The sequence below is a fragment of the Neolamprologus brichardi genome, chromosome 20 (genome assembly GCF_056152115.1).
Source record: "Neolamprologus brichardi isolate AB-2024 chromosome 20, ASM5615211v1, whole genome shotgun sequence".
Lineage (NCBI taxonomy): Eukaryota > Metazoa > Chordata > Actinopteri > Cichliformes > Cichlidae > Neolamprologus > Neolamprologus brichardi.
In genome coordinates, this window is record NC_142123.1 from 15,674,451 (window position 1) to 15,699,312 (window position 24,862).

The window sequence follows — 24,862 nt, forward strand, 5'->3', positions numbered from 1 at the left end:
TTTAATTCTCTAAAGTTGGGCAAGTTTCGAATCTATGATAACTGACTATGAGTTTTTGCTATTTGTTGTGACTGTTCCACCTTTATGAGATGATGCTGCATGACAGTATAAGATTAGAATTATAAGTGTCAACACCTTCTTGACATGTGGTTTCAGTTGAGCTTATAAACAGTTAAATGCAGCAGCATAAGATGCATGCGATTACAAAAACAACAACAACATTGCCCAGCCACCCTCTTCCCACCATCTTCTATCTCCCTGGCTTTTTCTCCTTTTTTCCCTTTCCTCCACCTCCTTCACTCTCTTCCACCCCCTTTGGCCGGTGCAGAAATGTGATTCTGTCAGCTGCTGTAAGCAGAGCTCTGCCACTGAGGCTTGTAACGGCCGTGTGGCAGCTATTTTAGCATGGACTCTGACGGTTGTGACTGTCACATCTGATGAAGAGGCCGGCACTGATTTGAGCTGGCAGGCAGATGAAAAGGAGGAAGAGCTCCCAGCCTTTTTTCCTTTTTCTTTTACAGCATCTTTCACTACTGTGCATTGCGGACATACTGGCACTTGCTGCTTGCTACATGACCTCTGCTTCGTATAACCATATGTGTACACAAAAATGCATATGTCTCCATTACTCCTGCAATGCACAATTACACACACACAGATAGTACACACTTTTAACTTCATTCATAAAGAGACAAAAGTGCACATTCTCAGACACACACAGCGCAGAGCACCACCGCATTAAGGTTGCAGTGCTGCCATTACTTACAAAGCTGAACACTCAATTCTCTGCCTCTCCCTCTCTGTGTCTCCCCCTGCCCTTCCTGAATCTCCTACTTCCTTTTCTTTTTATCTGACTGACTTCTCTACACATTCTGTTCTGCCCCATCTTCTCATTTTTCATTCATTCCCTTGTTCATTTAGCTTAGTGATTTATTCTTTATGACTTCTGCTGCTTTCTTTCTCTCCTCCTGCTTGTCCTTATTCTTCCCTTTCACTCACTGACTGTCCTTTCCTTTCTCAGTTGCTCACATTCATGCCGGAGTGGCTCTCTTGTGCTGAGAGGATCACATAACCCTTACACAGTATTTGAAGTGTTATGGCCCACCCCTGCTCAACTCCCACTGGGTCGAGTCCAGATTTTCTCACCCTCAGAGACTGACTGGGTCTCAGAGCTACACCGGCGAGCCCTCTACTCATATCTCTAACCCTGAGGCTTTGCCAGATCAGAGGAGAGATACACCGGCAGCCCTCCTCACTTTCAGCCAACTGCTTCAGCTGTTCACCTGAATACTGAAATGTTAACAACACCAAGTCATACACTCCAACTGGGAACACACACATGAACTGAACTCATCAACTCAAATTACCTTTGGCATTACATAGTTTGAACACTTTGGATTTAACAGAAAAAACTGTGTGATATCTTCATTAGCAGCTTTTCAGTTCTAGCCTGAAAAATTAGTTATTTCCCCTTTGATGACAGATTAGTCTGGAGAATCACTCCAAACTCTCCAAAGATTTTAAAGCCAGAAACGGCAATAGTGACATAAGTGCATGCAAAGCAAAGTTCTCAGTAATGGTATTTATGCAACCATAGTAAAACCATTTACATAAAGTACACTTGCAGAGATGATGTTTTCTTGTTGAGAAGGGGCTGCCCAATGAAGAACAGAAATGCTGGCAGATACATTTATCAAATGATTTTCTCATTAGCTTTTCCATAAATTATAAATGACAGAAAACTGAATGCATTTTCATTCTGAATTATTGCTCCCAAAACATTAAAATTAAAAAGTAAAAAAGAAACAACAAAAAAAAAAACATAAATACATCAAACTAATAAAATACAAAATAAATAATTTGACTTCTACTAAGGTTAATATACTTTAATCATTCATATCATTGAATCCAATTTCTTATACCTGTTCTAAACATAGTTGAAATGCTTTTCTTCATATTATGGATGCTGCATATTATTTTAGTCAAATGGCTTTGCAAATTTTGTGGCTTAAGGAGAAGGGTGTCTTTAGTCTGACTTCAAAATGTTTTGGCCTATTGACTAACTTGTTGAAACCAGTTATAGAGATCTAGTTTGGTAAAGTTTGGTTTATCAGGTTTGACAATTGTTTGAGAGAAACTAGAACTAAAGCCACTACACGAAGAATTTAAAAATGAGTGACTCTAGCACTGTCAGTGGTAGTATCAGGAACAAGAGAAAACAACAATCTAGCCAAATGTCTTTTCACTCACACCCAGGCTAAAGTTGTAAATGTTTCCATTGTGCACATGGAATTTACACGCAATGAATGACAGCAAGAGGTGGGACTGAACAAAGTGCAGGAGGTGAGACATTAGCATTATTTCATCAGTGACACTTCAGAGATGTCTGGCAGGCCCTCAAACAGAGACTTGCTGTGTATTAATAGCAGAGCGAGGAAGCCAGCCTGGATACACAGACTGACTAGAACAGCAACAATTCTTCTCCAGCAACTGCAAGAAAACCAGAACGGCACCTAGCCGTTAAAAATGAGTGACTCTAGCACTGTCAGTGTTAGTATCAGGAACAATTTTTGGAATTTTTGGAATTTTATTCTGTCAGGCTATACATAACACATTATAATTCCCATGTGGAAATAGGATACTAAAGCTCATAGGGGGTCATATGATTGTTGGGCTTTTCTCTGTATCTATGAAGCGCCTTGAGGCGACATTTGTTGTGATTTGGCGCTATATAAATAAAATTGAATTGAATTGAATTGAATTAAAGCTAAAAAACTAAAATTGTCCTTTTCATAACAGAAAAAAAGCTGTCGTATTTAAGTATTTAAAGTTATATCGGCACATCTATGCCCAAAACAACACTTTTGTTAATCTTCCCAAAGTTAAATAAGTGATTAACAAAAAGTGATTGCACAACCACTATGATCTTTATCTCCAAAATATCTATGCATTAGGTCACTCTATGCATTGGGCTGAACCATAATTTCATGCAGTAGCATTTTGTTTTACCACTTAGGTACTATAGCTAGCAAGATTTATATAGCTAACTAAAACTAAACTAAAAATGAAAACTAGATGTGAAAAACTCATTTTAGTTAATTAGAATAAAAATTAAAAAAAGGAAAGACCCTTATTTTTGGTAATGGACTTCTTCTTAGCGCTTTCTAACTCCCATTTACACTCCAATGGATGCATCGGAGAGCAACATGGGGCTAATATCTTGCCCAAGGATATTTGACATGCAGACCAGGGGGAGCCAGAGATCAAACTACCAACTGTCCGATTAGCAGATGACCTGCTCTACCTCCTGAGCTACAGCCACTGAAGTGCAAAAAGCTGTGTAAAACCTTTACTACATCTTGCCTGATGGGGCACTGATGGACGTGTTTACTGAGACTGGATGTGTGGAAAACTGGGAGACAACCATTTTCAAAAAGGTTCTGCATTTTTCTTTGTTACACCTGTGCTGAGTTTTTCAAAAAAAAAATAAAAAAATTCAAATTTTCCAGTTGTTTTTCTAATGTTCTAATTTCTATTGCCTCTGACATATACAAGACTAAAACTAACACGGAAACTAATAAACTAAACTGAAACCCCACTATGGAAACTAAACTGAATTTGAAAAAAGAAAAAGAAACAAAAATTGAAAATACAAAACTATGATCACTCTGGCAGCAAATCCAACATGAGAATGAGAGGAAAAGATGGAAATACAGAAGAAGCATAATACTAATTTGGAACACAAAGCATTCTAGTGAATATAACAGTAATCCAAGACTAAACCACCTGAAAAGATCTTGGTATAGGCAGGACTCAAAGGCAGGGCTACAAGTCAAAGATCAGTTCGTTTATTTACAGTGAAAACACAGCAATTCCAAAAGATCAAACAGCTGTGACAGTCCCAGTTTCCGAAAAATTTCCAACTCTCTCTCCATCACTCCAAACAAGGACAACTCACCACTCTGTGTCCGCGAATTCTCCAGGCAAACCAGAACACAATGACAGGCAGGTGAATCTCTCTCTCACAGGTAAGTGTAAACATTCACTGGCAAGGAGCCAGGTTGCACTAAATGTTGATTTAACAATCCATCGAAGACTAAAGCTTAAAAAGTGCCTCTTGAAGTCACCAAATGCAGGTGTGTGATTACCACCAGGTCCCACCAATGCACCAAAACTGGCACATCAATACACACACACACACACACACAGGGATATGGGAGAGGAAAGGAAGAAGTAGATCAAAGCTGGTAATGCTAAAGTTTGCCATGTAGCAATAGTTTAAAAGGAAACCTAATGTTCTAATAAAGCTAAAAGCTAATGTTTTCCAAACAGAAACATTTTATAGATATTCGTAACAATTCTGTGTTAATCTTGATTCACTTTTTAATTGTTTTTTTAAGTTTGTTGACCTGTTTAAACTATGTGTTGTTAACATTAACAGTAGGCTTATAGGAAATGCTATATTAGCTTAAAAGTAGCTGGATTTTGTAGCCTTTGTCCTTTGTTTCCGAATATGTTGTTTATAAAAAAAATTGTGCTTAGGCAAAAAACCTCCTAGTTAATTTTTCTTCCATGTTTAAGTGAAAAAGTCCATCTGTGAACAACTTTTTCTGGATGTTTTCAGTAGACTTTTAATGAACTGAAAAAAATAAAATAAATCCAATTGCAATAGATATTGAGAACTTAAATCAGAAGAACACTTCTGTCTTTGACTTTAAGTTAAGTTTTTGGATTTGGTTTATGCCCACTGAAGCTAAAGGATACTGTTCCTGGGACACAAAGACTAGCCAAAAAATTGTGACCACCCCTGCCAATTATTCTATTGGTCCTTTATGTGCCCAAACAGAAGATGTCGAATATATTGGCAACACATCTTTTAAGTCATATACAAAGGAGATATTTTCTCATATGTTTTTGAATTACCATGTATCACAAGTATCATGTGAAGTTGACATGTTACTGAGTAGAAAGAAAAGTGAAAGAAAGATCTTCTGTTGACTACAGCTGCAGTGGTAACCTTTGAAACTCTTCAAACTCTAAAGGGTGATTAAATGGGTGGGTTATCTGTGTGCCTGTGTGTGTGTGTGTGTGTATACATTCACCTTGCCTCCACTTTTGTTTGACAAAGAATGCGAATTACACCTATAGGTAGGTGTAGGTGTGTGTGTGTGTGTGTGTGTGTGTGAAAATGTGTATGTTTGGGCGGGTGGGTCGTGATCACCGCCCACATATAGGCTACACACACACCAACAGTGCCACTCAGCCATCTGTGTTACACCCCTGTCCATGACCTAGTCCCTGCACATGATTAATTCTGCTTTATTCCACTTTATGCATTAAAGTCCATTTCAAAAAGGTCAGCAACGGGGTGGCACAGGGAGGAATTGAACAGCCCCCACCCCTCCTCTTAAGATCATTTTGTGGACTCAAGGCCAGTTTCCTCTTAGTAAGCTCACATTAAATTCACATATCTTTCCTTTTACCCTCTCCCTTTCTTAGCTTAAGAAAAATTATGCAGAGTAGTAGTACCCATTCAATTACCGTTAAGCCCTACTTACCCAGCAAAGAAAAAAGGGGATTCTAATTCATTAGGTGGGATTAAGTGATGGTTTAAAAGGCATTTTGGTGTCTGGGAGAGCAGTGACTATACTAAGTAGTGATAGGTAGTGAAGCGATGAGGAGTGTAATTTGAGTCCTCTGCATTTTCTGTCCTCGAATGTCTTCCTTTCACATTTCACGCCTGTTGGGCTGCCTCAGATAGACTTTTTATATGTCTGTTAAAAATGAAGGTGTCTACCTAAGAGGCATCATCATGGCCTGACTCCTTAACGGTCCGATGTCAGGAGCAAGATGTAAATAGATATCCCTGACAACCAAGGAAAACCCGTGTCAGCAACAAAGCAACACTGGAGGTCTTGGATAATGGAGCAAACGATGACTGTAATCCAAACATGAGGATGTTTAAGTGTTTTAGCTTCTGTTTTAAATTAACCATTTTGATTTCATCTTACTATTCAGCACTTTTAATCTAAAAAGCTCAAAAACACTTGGTACACTGCACACACAACACTAACCAGCACAAACTGAGAAAAACTAGTAAAAGACCTGGACATTTCACTCTACATCTGGTGAAGCACCATATCAAGTTTTTAAAAGATTAGGCTGATTTCCAGCGAGTCATGAAACTACTTACATTAAAGGTCTATGCAAAATAAAGGTCTACACATATAATTTAATCCGCATCTTGTTCACACCATAATGAAAAATACTAACTCTATAAAACGACATCTTACTCATCTAACCCACATTTGTCATTTTGTTGCTCATTTTTACTTGATATTTGTATTTTAGTTTAGGTATAGTTTTCAGATATTTTCATTATATTCAGATTATTTTAACTGGATCCAGAAGAGTAATGCTTATCATGTTTGGCTGTTAGCAGCCTGGCTAGCTAACCTATGTCAGCTACTATACTTCCATGGGGCAATGCTAAAAAAAACCAAAAAAACAAACATGCTTGTATACATATAATAATTAAACAAATTATTATTAGCAGTAGTAGTATAATAAAGCTATGGCAGCAGACCCTCCACCACCATCAACTACCCTACGCTTATATTTTGACATAATGGAAAGTGATGGCATTTAACAAATACAAGTCCACATACACAATGGACACTCGCATCACAAAATCAAACGTAGTCATTTACAATAGGTCTTCTTCTTCCGTTTACAATCCACTGCTAATTTCCCCACCAACTCAGCAGCTTGCTTTGGCTTTCTTTTTAACACCTACAATGTCCCCAAATGAACAAAATTATCCAATACAAGCTCAAGTACATAATTTAATTAAGCAACAAACAAAGCTGCCCAAGCTACATGCAAATAGATACACAGTAAAATTCACTGAGTAAATTTTACTCAAACTGAATAAAATTTTACTCTAAGAAAGACAGTATTTGGTCCCAGTCTAAATGGAGTAAAATCTACTCTTATGGCAGAGACATACTTTCAGAGTTAAATATACTCTATTTAGTGCAAATATTTTACTCTACATGATGATAATTTACTCAGTTTACTAAAAAATAAAAACAACTCCACCCTAATTTCATTCTCAATAGAGCAGAATTTTACTTTGACTAGAATTATAAATAGAAGAAAAATCAACTTTATTTCACTCACTATGTAACTGTATTACAATCATTCATGGCAAGGTTTTAAAGGTACAATAAATAAACCAGAAAAATACATTTTTGTTTTAGCAGCCACCTTTATTGTTCAGAGGAAACAGTATGGTACAATATAAAAACTGGAATCACCACGACTGTATGACACCTGTAAATCAAATGCTTTACAACAGAAAAGCTCTTTGGCATGAATTACATGAGGTCCGTCTCTTTTACACAGAACTTGAAAATCATCGAAATGCTCATTGAGACTGTTTGCAGTGCAAAAGTAATCAACAATAACCTCTCATCCTTCACAACAACATGGTAGAACTTGGCATTTCACAATGGACTTTTATACAAACAACTAAATCTGCACAATAAATATTTCCATGGTGTTTTGCCCATCTAACATTTAACACCTTGGTGTTGATTGGTAGCTGAAGAGTCTCTGTCATCTCGCAGCCCCAGTCCAATGCATTTCAAGAAAGCATTTTACCTGGTCCAGTGGTCAGTCTCTTGGGGTCAAATGTCTGCCAACTGAAAGCAATAGGACTTTGATGTTTTGTTGCCAATGTTTTAATTACATTTTTGAAACTTTTCAATTGTTTTTTTTTTAAAGAAGCTGTGTTTTGCTTCATTGCGTATGCACCAGCTTTGCAAAAGTGGTCCTGTTTTAAGTATACATGTAGAGTAATGCTTCATGAAATGATGCTTTGGTAGTAGCTTCTTGTGTGGAAAAAAACCTTTGAATAACCTGTGGTGTTTGGCAATCAGGTGTTTCAAGAAAATAGTGATACCTTTTGATAACACTGCTGAAAATACAATATTCACTATTTGAAACAACAGCAGTAGCAAATACCAGTGCTGATCGTTTGGACAAACTAAGTCTCCAAAGATGAGTAGTAGATGTCGATGTAAACACCAGGACTGGATGGCATTTAACTCCAAGTCATTTGAGTCCTTTCCCAACTTCACTGTAGGTGGTTTGTTGTTTTGTTCCATTTAGCCATAGTTAAAGCTCTTAATTCTCATGTCCACTTCCTTTGATGTTGTATACTGATCTATTGCATGTAACATAATCAGTTTCATTTCATATTGTGCCACTCCCTCCAAGATATTGTGCATAATATCAACAGAGAAATTTTCACATGTATTGAAGCACTGCAATGAGTTTAGAATCCAAGACTGTTTAACACCCATCACATAAGGCAGTCCGGGATTTGCCTCCATTTTTTGGCAATGTTCAGTATGAAGTGCTTGGTTTGCATGATTATCTTGGGTGAATCCTCTGTAAACTCTTTCTGAAAGTCCTCTTTCTCAGCAAGACAAAAATGGCAACAATATCTGGCACTAAATGACTCTAGAAAACCAAACAGACAGTGAAGACCAAGGTTGTCAGTAGTAACTTGGACAATAGTTCCATGTACTGGGTCATCATGCAGGGCAATTGTAATTCCATCCCCTCCAGGATTTTCATATCCTTCACAATTAGATCAAGTATCTTAGAGAAGCCATATGTTCGGGATGTTGAACTTCTTGGCAACTGTAAACATAATAAAATTGCATTATACATTTGAAATAAACACCAGAACAAGGCAAAGAAAGTGAAATTAAATAAATTAATCAAAATAAACCTAAACAGTTGGTATAGCAGCTATTATAACATCATCCCCAAAGCTTGACTGATTCACACCATGAAACACACAGGAAATGTTGACGTTTTTTACTCACCGCATTCCAAAAATGATCTGTAGGTCAGCTGGCCCTCAAAACTGATGCACTTCTGTTGTTCTCTGCACTTCACATGCACAGCTTGCATCCTTCATGATATGAAAAGGATATTTTTAAATAATTAGATTTACTACAAATACTTACAAAATTGAACAAAACACAGGCACACACAAAACACATAGGGCTTAAGAAACATCTAAAACTGCACACTTGTGCAGACTGCAACCATGTATGCTTTTCAATTAGAGTAAAACACACGTGCTTGCTAAACTAACAGCAGTACACATACAAGATTCACTCCATTAAACACACATGTTCCTATTCAAAGATCAGGCGAAAACAGTCGTGTATGTGACTCAATTCAGAGTAAACCACGCGTGCCTTCTAACTGAACAGGTGAAACATCCACAAACGTCAATCCTCGATAAAACACACATATTACTAACAGAACATCAGGTAAAAAAGTCAATTTTCATATGACTCAGTTTGGAGTAAAACACATGTGCTCACCGACCTTTTTTGGATAAAACATTGGTGCACTGGATTTGCTAAAAACACACTACCCTGGTCAATTATACTACCTAAAGCAGCTATTGAGCAATGCTAAACTTAGTTTAGTGATATATACCTTAATGCTGTCTGTGAGTAGTCTAACGATATTAATTTAGCAGAAGCTAACGTAAGCATCAACCTTGCCAATTATGCAGTATGTAAGACCCACAAACTCTCAAGCTGTAATCTTACTTACAGACCTTTCAGATAAACAGAAACCCCCCATTTTATCCTAAATTCAAATTCAAATCATTATTGAGCACTTTACTCACTTACCTGGCTCACCGCTGACAGTTGTCTCTGTTCCACTGCGGGATAGTGGGCGTGGTCATGCCATACTACTCCAATGGAATTTCCTCTGTTTTTTTGCTCCAACTCTGGCGGCCAATCGAAATGATTACAATCCAAAATGAGGGAAAATGACTCTTTTAGAGGAAAATAATGTTAACTCTGGAAAAATTTCTCTCTCCATTTTCCTGTGTATGACATTAGAGTTAGATATTTAGAGTTTGAGAATGTAGTTTCATATACGTACTTTATTTTGTCCTGAGATTCTTAGACTCTATTTTCAGTCATGGCAAAGTGCATAAATCATAGATAAAGAATATGGTGCAGCACTCCAATTTAACTTTTTATTGCGGTGTAGATGATACGGGCAAGATGCCATCTTTCAGCATGCATTTCAGGCAATAATAGTGTCAAATCTCAATTAATATTCATAAATCGACAATACAACCATGCACACAGCTGTGTCAAAAATATCATCCCTCATGCCCACATTCACTCCCACTCCCTGGGAAAGTGGCTTGAAGAAGAGCTAGAGGCTCTGCACAAACTGCTTTCTGGGTAATAATTTCTTTTTAGAACTGAGAGAAAAAAAACACCTAGATTCATAATAATTTTATGACCCACTCAAAGGGGGAAGAAGTTGGTCCCCCAGCTACAAAATATTTGGGAAACTCACTAAAAAATTCACTTGATTTTGTCTACAGCATTTTCATGGTGGTGGTAGAGTAAAGGGCAAGGGCAGACTGGATTTAGGGACGGTGGTGAGTTATGATAGGGCAAATAAGAGAGAAGAAGACATCGACCAGGTTAGAGAAGTAGCCCTCCAGGCAAAGCCACAGTTGCAGTATTTTTAAAAATTCAGCATGACAAAAAGATCCTCAGGGTCTTTCTTTGGTGTGAATGTGTATCTTTCTTATGCTTATCCACGTGACATTGACAAAAAGGAAAAAGTTCAAAACAATATGCATTTTAGTACCACATGCAGTTTAGTACCACATCTACATTAACCAGAGCTCCAACTTTCAAGAAGAAAGAAGAAAACAGTTGCACCAAGTGAATGCACACTGTTTAATCTGGACATAAATGTAAATGGACTAACCCGGGCAGCGGCACTCCACTGATCAGAGCAGGGAGCAGCTGACCAACCGGGCACCTTTGCAGAGAATATGTTGCTGTATGCTCGTCGTGGCTCCCAGCAGCAGCCCATGAGGAGCTTAGCCTGCATGCTTTTCTGCGAGGACTTTTTCCAGAGCAATTGCGCCAACACGTCCACTGGGCCATGCCTCGAACTGTCCATGAGGCACTCCTTGAGGCTGAAAGAGCTGAGGTGGTGCTCGGGGGGGTAGTGAGGGGACACAGGGTCTACCATTTCCTAATACAAACTGGTGTGCTCCCTGGAATGTCCAGGCTGCTGGTGATGGGTTGGTGACCCACCGACATCCATCTGATGACGGTGACGGGGGAGAGAACTGACATGTGGGGGAAGAAACCGTTGCGTGGACATCTTTTCCGCCAGTGACAAAGACTGCAGGCAGACGGGGCTCGTCCAGCACACCATTGACACCGGCGATGCTCAACCCATTCATCTGCGCCCACACCGGCTGCCCCTCTGGAAACGGCAGGTGGCGGAGGAAAATATCCGTGAGATGGCTGCGGCTGGGGTGATTGAGCTGTCCAACAGCCCATGGGCAGCACCCGTGGTCCTGGTGGGAAAGAAGGATGGCAGCCCGAGGGTCTGCGTGGATTTTCGCCGTCTCGATGCAGTCACCAAGAAGGACTCGTATCCGCTTCCGCGCATCGACGGGGCCCTGGATTACATTACCAGCTCCAGCTGGTTCAGCTCCCTTGACCTACGCAGTGGTTACTGGCAGGTGGAGCTAGCCCCCGAAGCAGACTGCATTCACCATCGGACAGGGGTTGTGGCAGTTCAGGGTCATGCCATTCGGGCTCTGCAATGTGCCAGCAACGTTTGAGAGGCTTATGGAGAGGGTGCTCGTGAACATCCCTCGTAGCCGCTGTGTTGTGTACCTGGATGACCTGTTGGTGCACGGTGGCAACTTCGACAGTGCACTGTTCCACCTGAGCGAGGTCTTCAGTGCCATCCGACAAGCTGGGCTGCGGCTCTACCCTGCAAAGTGCCGGCTGTTGGCGAGAGAGACCATGTTCTTGGGCCATGTGATCAGCGCTCAACGTATTGCCACTGACCCCGCAAAGGTGGCTGCGTTCTGGGACTGGCCGACTCCCTCAAACGTCAAAGAACTGCGGAGCTTCCTGGGCCTAGCCTCCTACTACCGCTGGTTCATCAAGGGGTTTGCGACGATAGCCAGCCCTCTCCACCGCCTGACTGATAAGGGCTAGCCGTTTGGCCGGGGTGATGCCTGCGCTGCGGCTTTTGCACAGCTGAAGGAGGCCCTCACCAGAGCTCCAGTCCTGGCCCACCCCGACAATCGACAACCTGTCATTGTGGACACTGACACTAGCAATGTAGGAGTCAGGGTGGTCCTTTCACAGCAGGATGAGGCCGGAGAACGAGTGGTGGCATACTTCAGCCATGCTCTAGGGCGAGCCGAGAGGAACTACTGCGTGACTCGGCGGGAGCTGCTCGCCGTAGTGCTGGTGGTGCGGCACTTCCGGCCATACCTGCACAACTGCCAGTTCCTCCTGCGCACTGACCATGCATCTCTAACTTGGCTCCTGAACTTCAAACACCCAGAAGGTCAGGTGGCCCGCTGACTGGAGGTCCAACAGGACTACGACTTTGAGACCCAGCATCGGGCAGGTCGACAGCATGGCAACGCTGATGCCCTCTCCAGACGGCCCTGCATGGCTGTCGAGTGCCGCTGCTGTCGGCGGCAGGAGGAGCAGGCCCAGCAGGCACTGGGCGTGGGTACTGCTCAGGCCACGGCCTGTGGAGGGGGATTGCTCCCACTGACCACACAGCAGCTGAAGCAGGAGCAGGAGGCTGACACGACATTGGTTTGGATGGGGGCCCAGACTGGACGGGGGTGTCAGGGCAGGGGCCTGAAGTGAAGGCCTACCACTCCCAGTACAACAATATGGAGACCCACGACGGCCTCCTACACCGGAGATGGCGGGCCCCCAGTCAGGGCAGAGATCTCCTGCAACTGTTGGTGCCTCGGTCGCTGCGGTCGCAGGTGATCAGGCTTGTCCACAGCTCGGTGGGGGCCGGCCACTATGGGAATGCCAAAACTCTCCGCCGTCTCAGGGGACGGTTCTACTGGCCTGGTTGTTGACGGGATGTGGAACTTCATGTGCACTGCTGTGACACCTGCATGGCACAGAAGGGCCCAACTCAATGCTCCACTGCCCCCCTGCAGCAGTACCTGGTGGGGGCCCCGATGGCGCATGTGGGAGTGGACGTCCTAGGGCCTTTCACCGTCATAGAGTTAGGGAACTGGTATGTGTTGGTGGCCATGGACTATTTCACAAAGTGGCTGGAGGCCTACGCAGTGCCGGATCAGACTGCAACTATGACGGCAGAGAAACTGGTGGAGGAGATGTTCACCCGTTTTGGGGTCGAATCGAAGGTCTTCGGGGAGATCTGTCGGCTGCTGGGGGTGGAGAGGACAAGAACCAAACCGCTCCACCCGCAAAGCGACGGCTTAGTCGAGCGCTTCAACCGTATGCTGGCCACCCAGCTCGTCATCCTCACCAGCCACCACCAGCGGGATTGGGACCGACATCTGCCCCTGGTCCTTTGGTCGTATCGGACTGTGGTTCAGGAGTCTAGCCAGTGCACGCATGCCACCTTGATGTATGGACGGAAGCTCTGGACACCCGTGGATTTGGTGTTGGCCCCCCCCCCCGAGCCAGAGATTGATGGTGGGTCAGAGAAGGACTACTACAGGAGGCTGCAGGTGGTTCATGACTACACCTGCCAGGCCCAGGCCAGCGCCGGAGTACGACAGAAAAGAGCCTACGACACCAGGTGCCGAGGGGGAGCTTTCATGCCTGGCAACAAGGTTTGGGTTTACTGCCCGGTTTGCAAGAGAGGAGTGTCCCCCAAGCTCCGCAGTCACTGGCAAGGGCTGGTGGAGGTCGTGGAGTGGCTAACAGAAGTGGTGTACCGAATCCGCATGCCGGGCCCGGGGCGCATGGTGGTGTTGCACCAGGACAGACTCTCACCGTACCGACCGCGTGGTCCAGCAGCCGCCGGGGCAGGGGATGCTGGTGGCACTCCATGTTCTGATCTGAGTGACTCTTCCCCTGGCGGTCGAGATTGGCCGGTGCGCCGAAAGAAGACACCTAGACATTTGCAGGACTTTGTGTTGGGTAATGGGGTTGTCGGGGATGACTGACCCCTTAGGTGGGGGCTATGTAGGGCTGGTCAGGACTGTTTGGGTTTTGTTTGACAGCTGTTTTCTGTTGTTTCAGGCGGCAGCAATATGTTGCCATGGTTGCCATGTGACGCACTCTCTCTGCGACTGTGTGTTTTCTGGGAGAGAGAGCGCCTTTTTCTTGTTGTTGTTATGCTAGAGCTACGCCGAGCAGTTGGGTTAGCGGCGGTGTTTTTCTGTTGGAAATAAACGCCTGTGCTCCCTGACAATATGGGGAAGCAATACCAAACAACACCTCTGTCTCCTCCTTGTCTGAGCTTGCCACATTATCAACAAATAATATATTATTTCACTGCATCAAAAAACATGTTTCGTTATCACTGATGTATTTGTTTCCAGTTTGATTTATTGCTATTAAAAAGACTTTGGAGCAGCTGCCTTTCCTTTATGTGCCTCACACAAAGCCTTCAGTTCACACTTTGAGTGTATCAATCACAAAGACAGTGAGGGATAAAAAGGCCTCTGACATTCACTCAAACTGTGACTGTATGCACCAATACGCTACATCTCCCATCTCCCTTTGAGACAAAGTGAAACAGATCTCCTCTTGTTGCTCCAAAATTATAACTGCATGGACATTTTGTAAACTCCGTTAACCTAGTGACAAAAGTCTACAGCATTAAGGGTTGATATAATGAGGAGATGACTCTGTCCTTCTTGCCACTGTCATATGCTACACTGCTCTCTGACATTTTAAATTGGTTTGTTAACATTATTCCCAGAGCTTCTCAGAAATCTAGCTGGAAACCCCTGTGTTTTACAATTGCCTTAAGAGGTCAAATACAGAGCAACTTAAAAACTAACTTAATAACACACAATGTGAGTGCGAATGGTTGCCTGTCTCTATGTGTTATCCGTGCGACAGACTGGGGACCAGTCCAGGGTGTATCCTGCCTCTCACTCTATCGTAGCTGGGATAGGCTCCAGCCCCTCAGTGACCCTGAAAAAAATAAGCGGAACAGAATGGATGGATGGATGGAAGTAAAAAATAAAAAACACATTAATGCGACTGAACACCTGCGTTAGTGACAGAATCCACAAAATAAGAAGGATTGCGCTGAGAGTTGTTTAAAACAAGTACATTCATCTGAGTTGTGAGTAAGAAAAAGATTCAAAGTAATGTGTATTTTAATCGCATGATTCATATAATACTGTCGATACATATTTGCTGTTAGTCATTTATTGTTAGCTTGTGATTTTTTTCAACTGTTGGGTAGATTGCTGATGCTGGTAATAAACTCCTGTGACCAGCTTCATCCTCAGCTATTACTTTGTTCTATCAATTAACCTTTAAAGACACACTCATAGAAAAGTGAGGAACAGGTGTTTACCATATAAGGGTGACAGGGTAGCCTCCATTTCCAGAGCTGAAATAATCAATAGTCTATGAATATTCAGATCAGAACCCTCAGGCCTGAGAAAAATATAAATGTTTACTCTGTAAGTGCTAGAAACAAAAGACACAGAAAAAAGGGCTTTTAAGAAAAACAAGGCGCTACATGATGATGAGGAAAGGTGGTGTTGCCGTCTCTGGTTGTTTTTATTATTTAACCGAATCAAACAGATTCACCAGTGCTGTGTTGATTTTGGTCTCTTACAGAAAATAAAGAAGGAATACATGATGAGATCATCAGTTCAATCGGGAAACAACTGTACATATTATACTGTATCCACTATACTGTATAAAAATGTATAAAACAGGTTATTTTACACAAAGTAAAATAAGTAAGCTGTTTATTCTTCACTCAACATTAATAGAAATTCACATTATAATGCCATTATAGGCAACAGTCAGTGCTTTGACCAAGAGGTTTAATATGTGTTTATTCATGGCCACAATTGGTCCTCACATCTGAAAGTGCCACTGAATTCAGTATCAAATAAATGTAAAAAGTAAAGAAATAAAGGTGTTTGAACTTAATTTACTGTTCTGTTTTTTTCTTGGCGGTGGTGGTTATTACAGTGTTATTTAGCTTGCCATGAACCTTCTAATTTGCTGTAGGATTTTTTTTGTGAAACTGCTTTCTATGAGTGAGGACTAGGATTAGGCAGCATGCTTTTTTTTTTGTTTTTTACAGGTTTTCAATCTGTATACCTACTGTTTTCTTTACATTAGCATCAACAGGGCCCCCTTTATGGATCACTCTCTTTCTGTCATGGTCCCCGTGTCTTCCCGGCTGACTCAGGTTGGCTAAATATGTTTCTTGTTTACATCTACCTCTCTCACGCTTGCCGTGTCTCGCCGGGGCGGAGCTCATTGCGGGCTCCTGCCCCTGGCCCTCGCACCTGAAGTTAATCACACACCTGTGGCTCATCGCCTGAACTCATCCACTACTTAAGGAAGTGGCTGGAAACATCTCGTCGCTGGACTATTGAGTAACCTCGGTAGTAAGCTCCGGACTACTAGTCTCTTGTTGCCTTTTCGTATCGCTGACCCTTTGGATTAATCACTTGTTGTCTGTAACAGGAATTCCGTTTCCCTGGAACCCTTGGTGTGCGGGCTTGCTGGTGTTCTGTGTTTTTTGTGAAGTCCCTCGTGTGTGAAGAGCTCCTATCCTGGATTTTCCTGTGCCCTGGATTCCCCCCGCCCTCTCACTTGTATATATGTGCACCTGGTGTTGTATAGTAATACACAGAACTGTATTCTGCGCTTGAGTCCATCCCACTTCGTGACACTTTCTCCAATTTCTGCAGTTTTTTTGGAGAAATACAATGCAGTGCTTCAGCAGCTACAGCAGCAATCAGCTTATTTTATACATAGTTTATTCAGTGGTGGAATGAACACAGTAAACATTTTCACAAGTAGAGTCCATGAAATACAAAAAAAGATTATCATCTAAAAGTCCAGAGATCTTACAAGTCTAATGCATTACCTTTACTAGTTGATAAGATAGAGATTTTGTACATCATGTGTCTGAATGTTTTTACATGTCATGTGTTGCTGTCTGTGTTCTCTTTCAGTAATTTCAGTGGTGGTTAACACTGTCACCTCACAGCAAGAAGTTCCATTCTCTGTGGAGTTTGCATGTCCTCTCCATGTCTGTGTGGGTTCTCTCTGGATACTCTGGATTTCTCCCAAGTTCAAAGTTCTATGATGACTCACGACCCTGAATTTGATAAGTGGAAGAAAATGGGTGAGTGGTAACTGGTGGGGCATTTTCAATCAAGTTCTGGCCATAGCCAGCTTAAAAAGCAGTCAAATAATGGGAATAGACCTGGGTGGTGCAGATCAGTATATAGCGAATAGTGAATACATGTTTAGGCTAGGGGTCGGGAATCACTGGCTCGCGAGCCAGATGTGGCTCTTTTGACATTCTCATGTATTGTAATCCATTAATTTCCTTCCGCTCATGTTCATGGTTGGGGGTGGCTGGAGCCAATCCCAGCTGCCCTCTAGGACAACACCAAAATTTTATTGGATAATACCTAACGTACACGGGTTGTGGTGAGGTCAGAAAGTAACCTTCCCGCCTCTTAATCAAGTAGTCAGTTAGCTAATTGCAGCAACCCTTTCATCGAAGAAGATGGCTAAAAGAAAAAAAGATGAGGAGTATCGTACTTTTCAGCAGGAATAGACAGAGGAATTCGCCTTTGTGGAGAGAGCAGGTTCTGCAGTGTGTCCAATATGTAATGATAAAATTGCATCGATGAAACTGTAAAATCTAAAGCGTCACTTCGACACACGCCATACTACTTTTGCATCGAAATATCCTGCGGGGGACAGCAGGAAGAAAGCATGTCAAGAGCTACTGTGCAGAGAGCAAGCTAGTCAGCAGCAACTCCGTGTTTGGACCCAACAAGGTGATTGGAATTCAGCTAGCTTTGCTGGCGCTTTAGCAATTGTAAGAAACGGAAAGCCATTCACAGATGGGGAGTATGCCAAAACATTAATGCTTGATGAACTTTTTAATGACTTTTCGGATAAAGACAAGATAGTCAAACGAATAAAAGACATGCCTCTGTTGGCAAGAACTGTTCACGATCGTACCATCATGATGTCAAATCCAATTGAGGCAACACAAGTGAAGGACATAAATGCAGCACCCTTCTTTTCTCTCACTTTGGATGAGTCAACAGACGTAAGCCATTTATCCCAGTTCAGCGTGATTGCAAGGTATGTTGTCGGTGACACACTGCGTGAGGAAAGTCTTGCTGTTTTGCCTATGAAAGGGACAACAAGAGGGGAGGATTTATTCAAGTCTTTCACTGAGTTCGCCAAAGAAAAAAATCTACCGATGGATAAACTTATTTCGCTGTGTACAGAGGATTTGTAGCGCGTCTTCGTGAACATGAAAAGAGACCCATCCTAAGTTTTCTCTGCATTCTACATCAGGAGGCGCTTTGTGCTCAGATGTGTGGCGAGCACCTTGGTGAGGTGATGTCGCTGGTCATTTGGGTGGTCAACTTTATTGTTGCCCGAGCTTTAAATGATCACCAGTTTAAAACACTGCTGGATGAAGTTGGGAATAATTATCCTGGTCTTCTTCTGCACAGCAATGTGTGTTGGTTCTCAAGAGGGAAGGTGCTCAGCTGTTTCGCAGCTTGTCTGAGCAAAATCCAGACTTTTTTTGAAATGAAAAACTTCGAGCATCCTGAGTTAGCTAACAGTGAGTGGCTCCTGAAGTTCTACTATCTCGTGGACATGACTGAACATCTGAACCAGCTCAATGTGAAAATGCAAGGTGTTGGAAATACAGTCTTATCCCTTCAACAAGCACTGTTTGCGTTTGAAAACAAGCTAGAACTCTTTGTTGTTCACATCACATACCACACACTGCAGCGTGTGAGTATTGCTGTACTGATAATGTTTGGCTCTACATATGCATGTGAGCAGTCGTTCTCACATCTAAAGAACATTAAGACCAACCTACGATCGCGTTTAACGAATGGAAGTCTCAACGCCTGCATGAAGCTTAATCTCACCACGTATCAACCAGACTACAAAGCCATCAGCAAACCCATGCAGCGCCAGAAGTCGCATTAATGATAAGAAGTACTTTATTCATCTTTGGTTAGCAACAGCATAACAACGTTATTAAAAATATTTCAGAGACTTATTGTACTTTAAAAGTGTTGGTCTTGCATAAAATACACTCATTTACTTGTACTTAGTTTTAAGCATATTGTATGGCTCTCACGGAATTACATTTTAAAATATGTGGCGTTCATGGCTCTCTCAGCCAAAAAGGTTTCCCAACCTCTGGTTTAGGCTATGAAAACATCCTTGCAGGGATTCAGTTTTTCTGCTGTAGATTTTTGTACAAAACATTAGTAAGAATAGGATTAATGCATGATGCCATTTACATTAAAATGCAAAATGGAGACTGGAAGTGGGCTCATGCACAAATTTCTCTTGGCTACAGGGGTTTTGATTCACATCACCATTGGTTTACAGCCAGAGTCAGCTGTACGAGGAGGTAGGTCCCCTGAGGCAGAAACATCATGATTCGAACTGAGCTTTGCTACGCTGAAGGGCTCCAGCACTATCCACTCTCATGTGTCATCACTCACTTCATCATCAGTGAAAAAAAGCCACTGCAACAGAATTTACAACACCTTCAATAACGTCCAATTCTGTTTGCAACCAAAGACAGTCTTGTCGCTCAGCTTTCATCTTGTGCTTTATCATGCTGTAACAATTAAATTTAGTTTAGTTCAATTTAGTTCAAAGGTAAATACTCTAGAGCATTCTGAAAATCCAATCCAACAACCACCTATGGAAAAAAAATGACAACGGCAAGGGAGGTGCAACCATCTACATCATCTACTGCATCCTGTTATAAGGGGTAATTGGAACAAGAAGAGAAAAGAAAAAGAGCATATTTCACATATCTAAGTAAATATCAATAGGTATTAAAGTGTCTGTACTTAATGAGATTTGTCTCTAATGTTTACATTTTATTTGTGAAGAAATTCTGGAAGTCATTAATGGAGCTACTGGAATACAATTCTTCATTCTACCTTCTGTATGGGAGACTGTCAGTTTATATGTTTCTGAAGCTGCACAGTGACCAGTACAACTATGGGATGAAATGGAAAGGAGGTATGAAGGAAGCCAAAACTCTCAAAAGGCTGCTGAGAGGAGGAAAAGATACTATGATGTAAAAGTGAGAAGTTCAGAAATAGGACAGGAGGACTTAGAAATAGGACACTAAGAGGACGAACTCTGAAGCTACTAAGGAGGAGATGCATAACAGTGAGACAAATCTGACAATTTTTTGTTTTTTTTCTGTTCTTCTGTTTTCCCCGTACTATCATAGGCTTTTTATAAAGCCTATGATAAAGCCTTTTTATACGATATAAAGCAGCTTGAGGCAACTGTTGCTGTGATTTGGCACTGTTTAAATAAAACTGAACAGATTTGAATGCTCTTTCCTTAGGGAAATGCAGCATTATTCTCATTCAGTTAGACGTTCTCAGTCAGGAAACACCACTTCATTACTCATGATAATTTTCCCTTTTTTTTTCGGGCACATTGTCTGTGTTTTAAATTTAAAACATGAGTTGTCAAATGTTTATACTACTTCTTCTTGATCAAATATTCAGTAATAACTAATAACAGTAATTAGTGTAATTTATTATTGCCCAATAACTGAGTATGATGTTTGAGACTGTTGGCTTGGCAGAGGTCAGTTCTGGCCAAAAAAACAACAACAACAACAAAAAAACACCCCATAATGAGATCATTACATTTTAAAGACATGTATTCAGGGTGAAGGGTATGATAGTTGTTTGGAGCAGGCAATAAGTAGTTAGTTTGTATAAAAAGTCACCAGAAAAAATCAAGTAAGTCAATACAATGCCCTGTGAAGTGATGAAATCACAACTATGTTTGTGAGTGTGCGGCAGCCTGAAGGGCACACTATTCTTTGGCTGGTTTCATCTCCTAAGTGATGTCACCCTCCTTTCTCCATTTAATCTGTGCCTCTCTATCCGTCTACATCTCTATCTCTCTTTTTTCTCAAGCTCTCTTTCAAGCCAACACCTTTTACACTCGAGGTATCACCTCTTATCGTAGAAAAACTGTCTAAAGAGACTGTGGGATAATATCGGAACATTTCCTGCTCATACACATGACTCTCTATCTATTCTATTCTTTGTGTTATCTTGTTCACACACTCATTTATCTTCCTGAGTATTTTTTTCTTTTTTTTTCTTTTTGCTCCTTACAGCTTATTTAATTCCTTATTCCTTTGGCCTCTCTTACTCTTATAGAAAGTGTTATAGTTGAGTTAAATCATTACACCTCGCTGTTTGCGTTTCTGTTCTCCTTGACCCCAGCATGGTTTTCTCCTGATTTCTCACATCAGCATTTTTTCCCCTAGACTGTTCAGTTCCCTTTTGTGACAGGGTTGGGGTTGGAGTGCAAATCCCACAATTCTTCACTCCAGGGGATGGGGGTTGTAAAAGGGGGAGTTCATCATCAGAAGACTGTCCTTCAAGAATCACTTCCTTCTCCTCAGAACCTGAGTCAGCATTGAATCACCTTTAGAGGGAACTGTTAATGGACTGTGTTCATTGCAGAATGCTTCATGCTGATGAGCCAGAATCAGATGACACAGTGACACACGAAGACATGCACAAACATATATGTAGTGATATACACATTCCAACACACACACACACTAAGTACCACTCCACCAATGTGTAAGGTACAGTACATCCCCTGATCAATCACATCCATTCACAGGCGTCTCAGTTTTCCAAAAGACAAAAAGGACTAGCAACACATGAATCAAACATACCAGTAGGCATAATGAACACAAGAGATTCAAAGAAGCTTTACCATACCCACTGAATGAATTATCAAACAGCTAATTTCCTAATCTGGTACATCCAAGGGCATTTACCTGATTTGGTCATGCTTTCCCCTGACAGACAATTGTGAAGCAGGCTCCATTATCTTAATTACCTTTGTTGTAAATGTTCACAGAAGAAGAACATCTTAACAACAAAAAAAGAAAGAAAAATACAAAACAAGAAAAATGTAGGCCAAGTTTAATTAAAAAGCTAATTAGGACCTATGATAGTATAATGATTTAAGCCAAGTTTAAAAGAAAATAAGTAATTAGTGCCACAAAATGCCTTTAGCATTTTTATAAAAAGGTTTCAGTCTGAGATTGTAACAATGAGCACCACAGTATTTAACAATTCATCGTAATGACAGGAATGCTTTGCATTGCTATTAATGCCACCTGTGGCCATTCAGTGAACTGCAGTCAGCTCACGCTCTTATGTGCAAGCTGAACACATGAACTGTGATGCCAGCTTTACAGGACTGTGCTGGATTATTATGTTGCATTTTTGTATGTATTGTGCAAAATTGAGACACAAGCCTATACTTTAATATAATCAACATAAAGTTGACTTAAATTTGAAAAAACAAAACAAGCAATCATAGATTTATATTGCATAGCTAAGTTACAACTGGCTGGCTTCACTTCTATCTTGGCTAATATGCTTAAATTTGTACATGCTTTAGCCTTTATCTGTTTAGAGTTGGTAGTTCAAACACTTGGCCGCTCCCATCTGCATGCCAAAGTATGAATATTAGATAGAAATGTGTGAATGACAATACTATATAAAGTGCTCGAGTGTTCAAGGAAAGTAGAAAAGCACTATAATAGTTGGTCAAGTGATGAGAAGCTTAGCCATAGCAAAATGTTGTATTTAATAAGACTTTGAACCAACAATTGAGTCCTTGAACTTGTCAGAAAAGTATTTAGTTATGTCACAGATCAGGTGAGCAGTAGGGTCATTTCCCATTTCAGTAAAATCAGCCTTTTTACATCAGTGAACCTGCCTCCTGTTGGCAATTACAAAGAATGGAGATTTAGAGTACTAGCACATTCCAGTCTATAGTCCTTGTTTGTATGCTCTGTCAGGATATCTCATACAGGCTAGAACTTAACACATCCTAAAGAAATATAGATCATATGCTGCTGTTACACACAGCGTGTTTCCTTAATATCATTCAGCTATAGTATCTTGATGCAGGTGTGTATGCTGCTGTATCTATTTTAAGTCAAAGCATCAGCCTGCTACACATCATCTTAACATTGTTTGTTATTGACAACCTGTCTGACCTGCAGGGTCCCATATGCCTCCAACAGACAGTTATGTAAATACAGGATGGTGTAGCAGCTCTGATATACTTCCTTTCTTGTGTTTCAAAAGGAGGGTCACTCTATCACCTGTCACCTTGCCTGACTGACAGTTTGTTATTTGTTGTAGTTTCAGTGGAGAGTTATATATATTTGTAGGCCTTGATGCCTTGGCCGTTATCCGCTGCTGTTTACCCTGTCTCTGGCTTTCCAAGGATACAAATAGAAGAGCAGAAAATTCCAAGAAAACAGCCATGCCACCAGTTACAAGTTACTGAAATTACAAAGAACATTTAGGATTACATTTACATTGATGGATCTAGACCATAATACAGTCACTGTTAAATTAATGCTGCTCTCAAGGTCAAAATCTTTGGAATCCATGTTACAGATTTTGAATGAAAAATAGAAAAATGTATATGTTTATTGCAATTTAGTCACTCCGGGCTGGCTGTATACACTTTTGAACAGACCTCTTTGTTGAGTCCTACAACAAAGAAATATTGTTCTTCACTGACAGAGCTATGGACTTACCTTCACCTTTTGCTTCGATGGCTGGAACAGAAAAGTCATTTGGACACTGTACATCTCAAGATACTGTCGCTCAGTGAGCTGCTGGGCTCCATTGATTTTTAATCTCCTAAAGCACCGTGTCATTATTGCGGTAAAAACAACCGTCCCCATCTTTTCTTTGATGATCTCTCTAATCTTTATTGACAATAAGCACAGATTGAGTTTGTGTAGATTTCCGTGTCCCCTCTGTCCATCACAGCGTGTCCGAGTGTTACTCTGTTAGATAGATGGGCGGAGTGCATGTGCATGACTACAAGCAACAACCCCTTGCTGTACACACAGGCACAAACACACTGCTCTGTCTGTCTCCACTGCCGACCTCTTCTTAGCTCTCCAGCCCCACACCACAGAGAGCCCAGCTCCTGCCAGCACAAGCACTTTAGGGTTAATAAATGGATCCCAAATGGATCTAACCTCCAGAAGAGACACAAAGCGATGAAAAATGGCACTTTGACACAGCACGCGCATAGAGGGCCTATCACCGTATGGTGACCTTGATATTTTAACCAAGTGCTTTGTGAGCCATAATTGACTTTCCCCTCGAAAAATCCATCCTCTCCTAACAATCAGATCCTTCCTCTTTCTCTACGTCCTTTCATCAGTATATTAGTGGATCACTGCTCATATGCAGTGGGGAGCCCAGACTGATGTTACTGTTCATACACTTTTCAGTTCACCACATATATCAAATCCCAGGAGGAGATACAGTGTGAAGTGCATAGATTCCAACTCACCCTTTAGATTGTCATCCTCAACATAAAGATGAGGAGAGAATTGAGAATCCCATGGGTTAACTGACTGGGAGATATTTTAAATAAATAAAGCTTAAAATTTTAAATGAAAATTAATCTATGCTTATTGTGATTTGACTCTAAGATGCAAATTTTGAGGCAAAAGCACATTTAACTTGCTGGCTTTCGCACTTCAGTTTATTAAATGCAGAATTGTTCCTCCGTCTGACATTTTGTCTTACACCTGTTTATTGTGAAAATCTAACTTTATAAAACTGGTAAAATACTAAAAATATTTGTTATCAACTGGCAAAGTTAAGTCAGTCTCTTTATTTAATATGTACGCAGTATATTGT

At 41.3% G+C, this 24,862-nt stretch overlaps 1 long non-coding RNA gene across 1 annotated transcript in view; it reads right to left on the reverse strand.

The window, feature by feature from the left end:
• LOC148096947 (uncharacterized) overlaps positions 1–23,978 on the reverse strand; it is a 34,050-nt gene extending 10,072 nt beyond the window's left edge. Inside the window, exon 1 of the long non-coding RNA XR_015717037.1 lies at positions 23,737–23,978. This is a non-coding gene — a long non-coding RNA (uncharacterized LOC148096947). The remainder of the gene's footprint in view (positions 1–23,736) is intronic.
• Between the last annotated feature and the right edge of the window lie 884 nt (positions 23,979–24,862).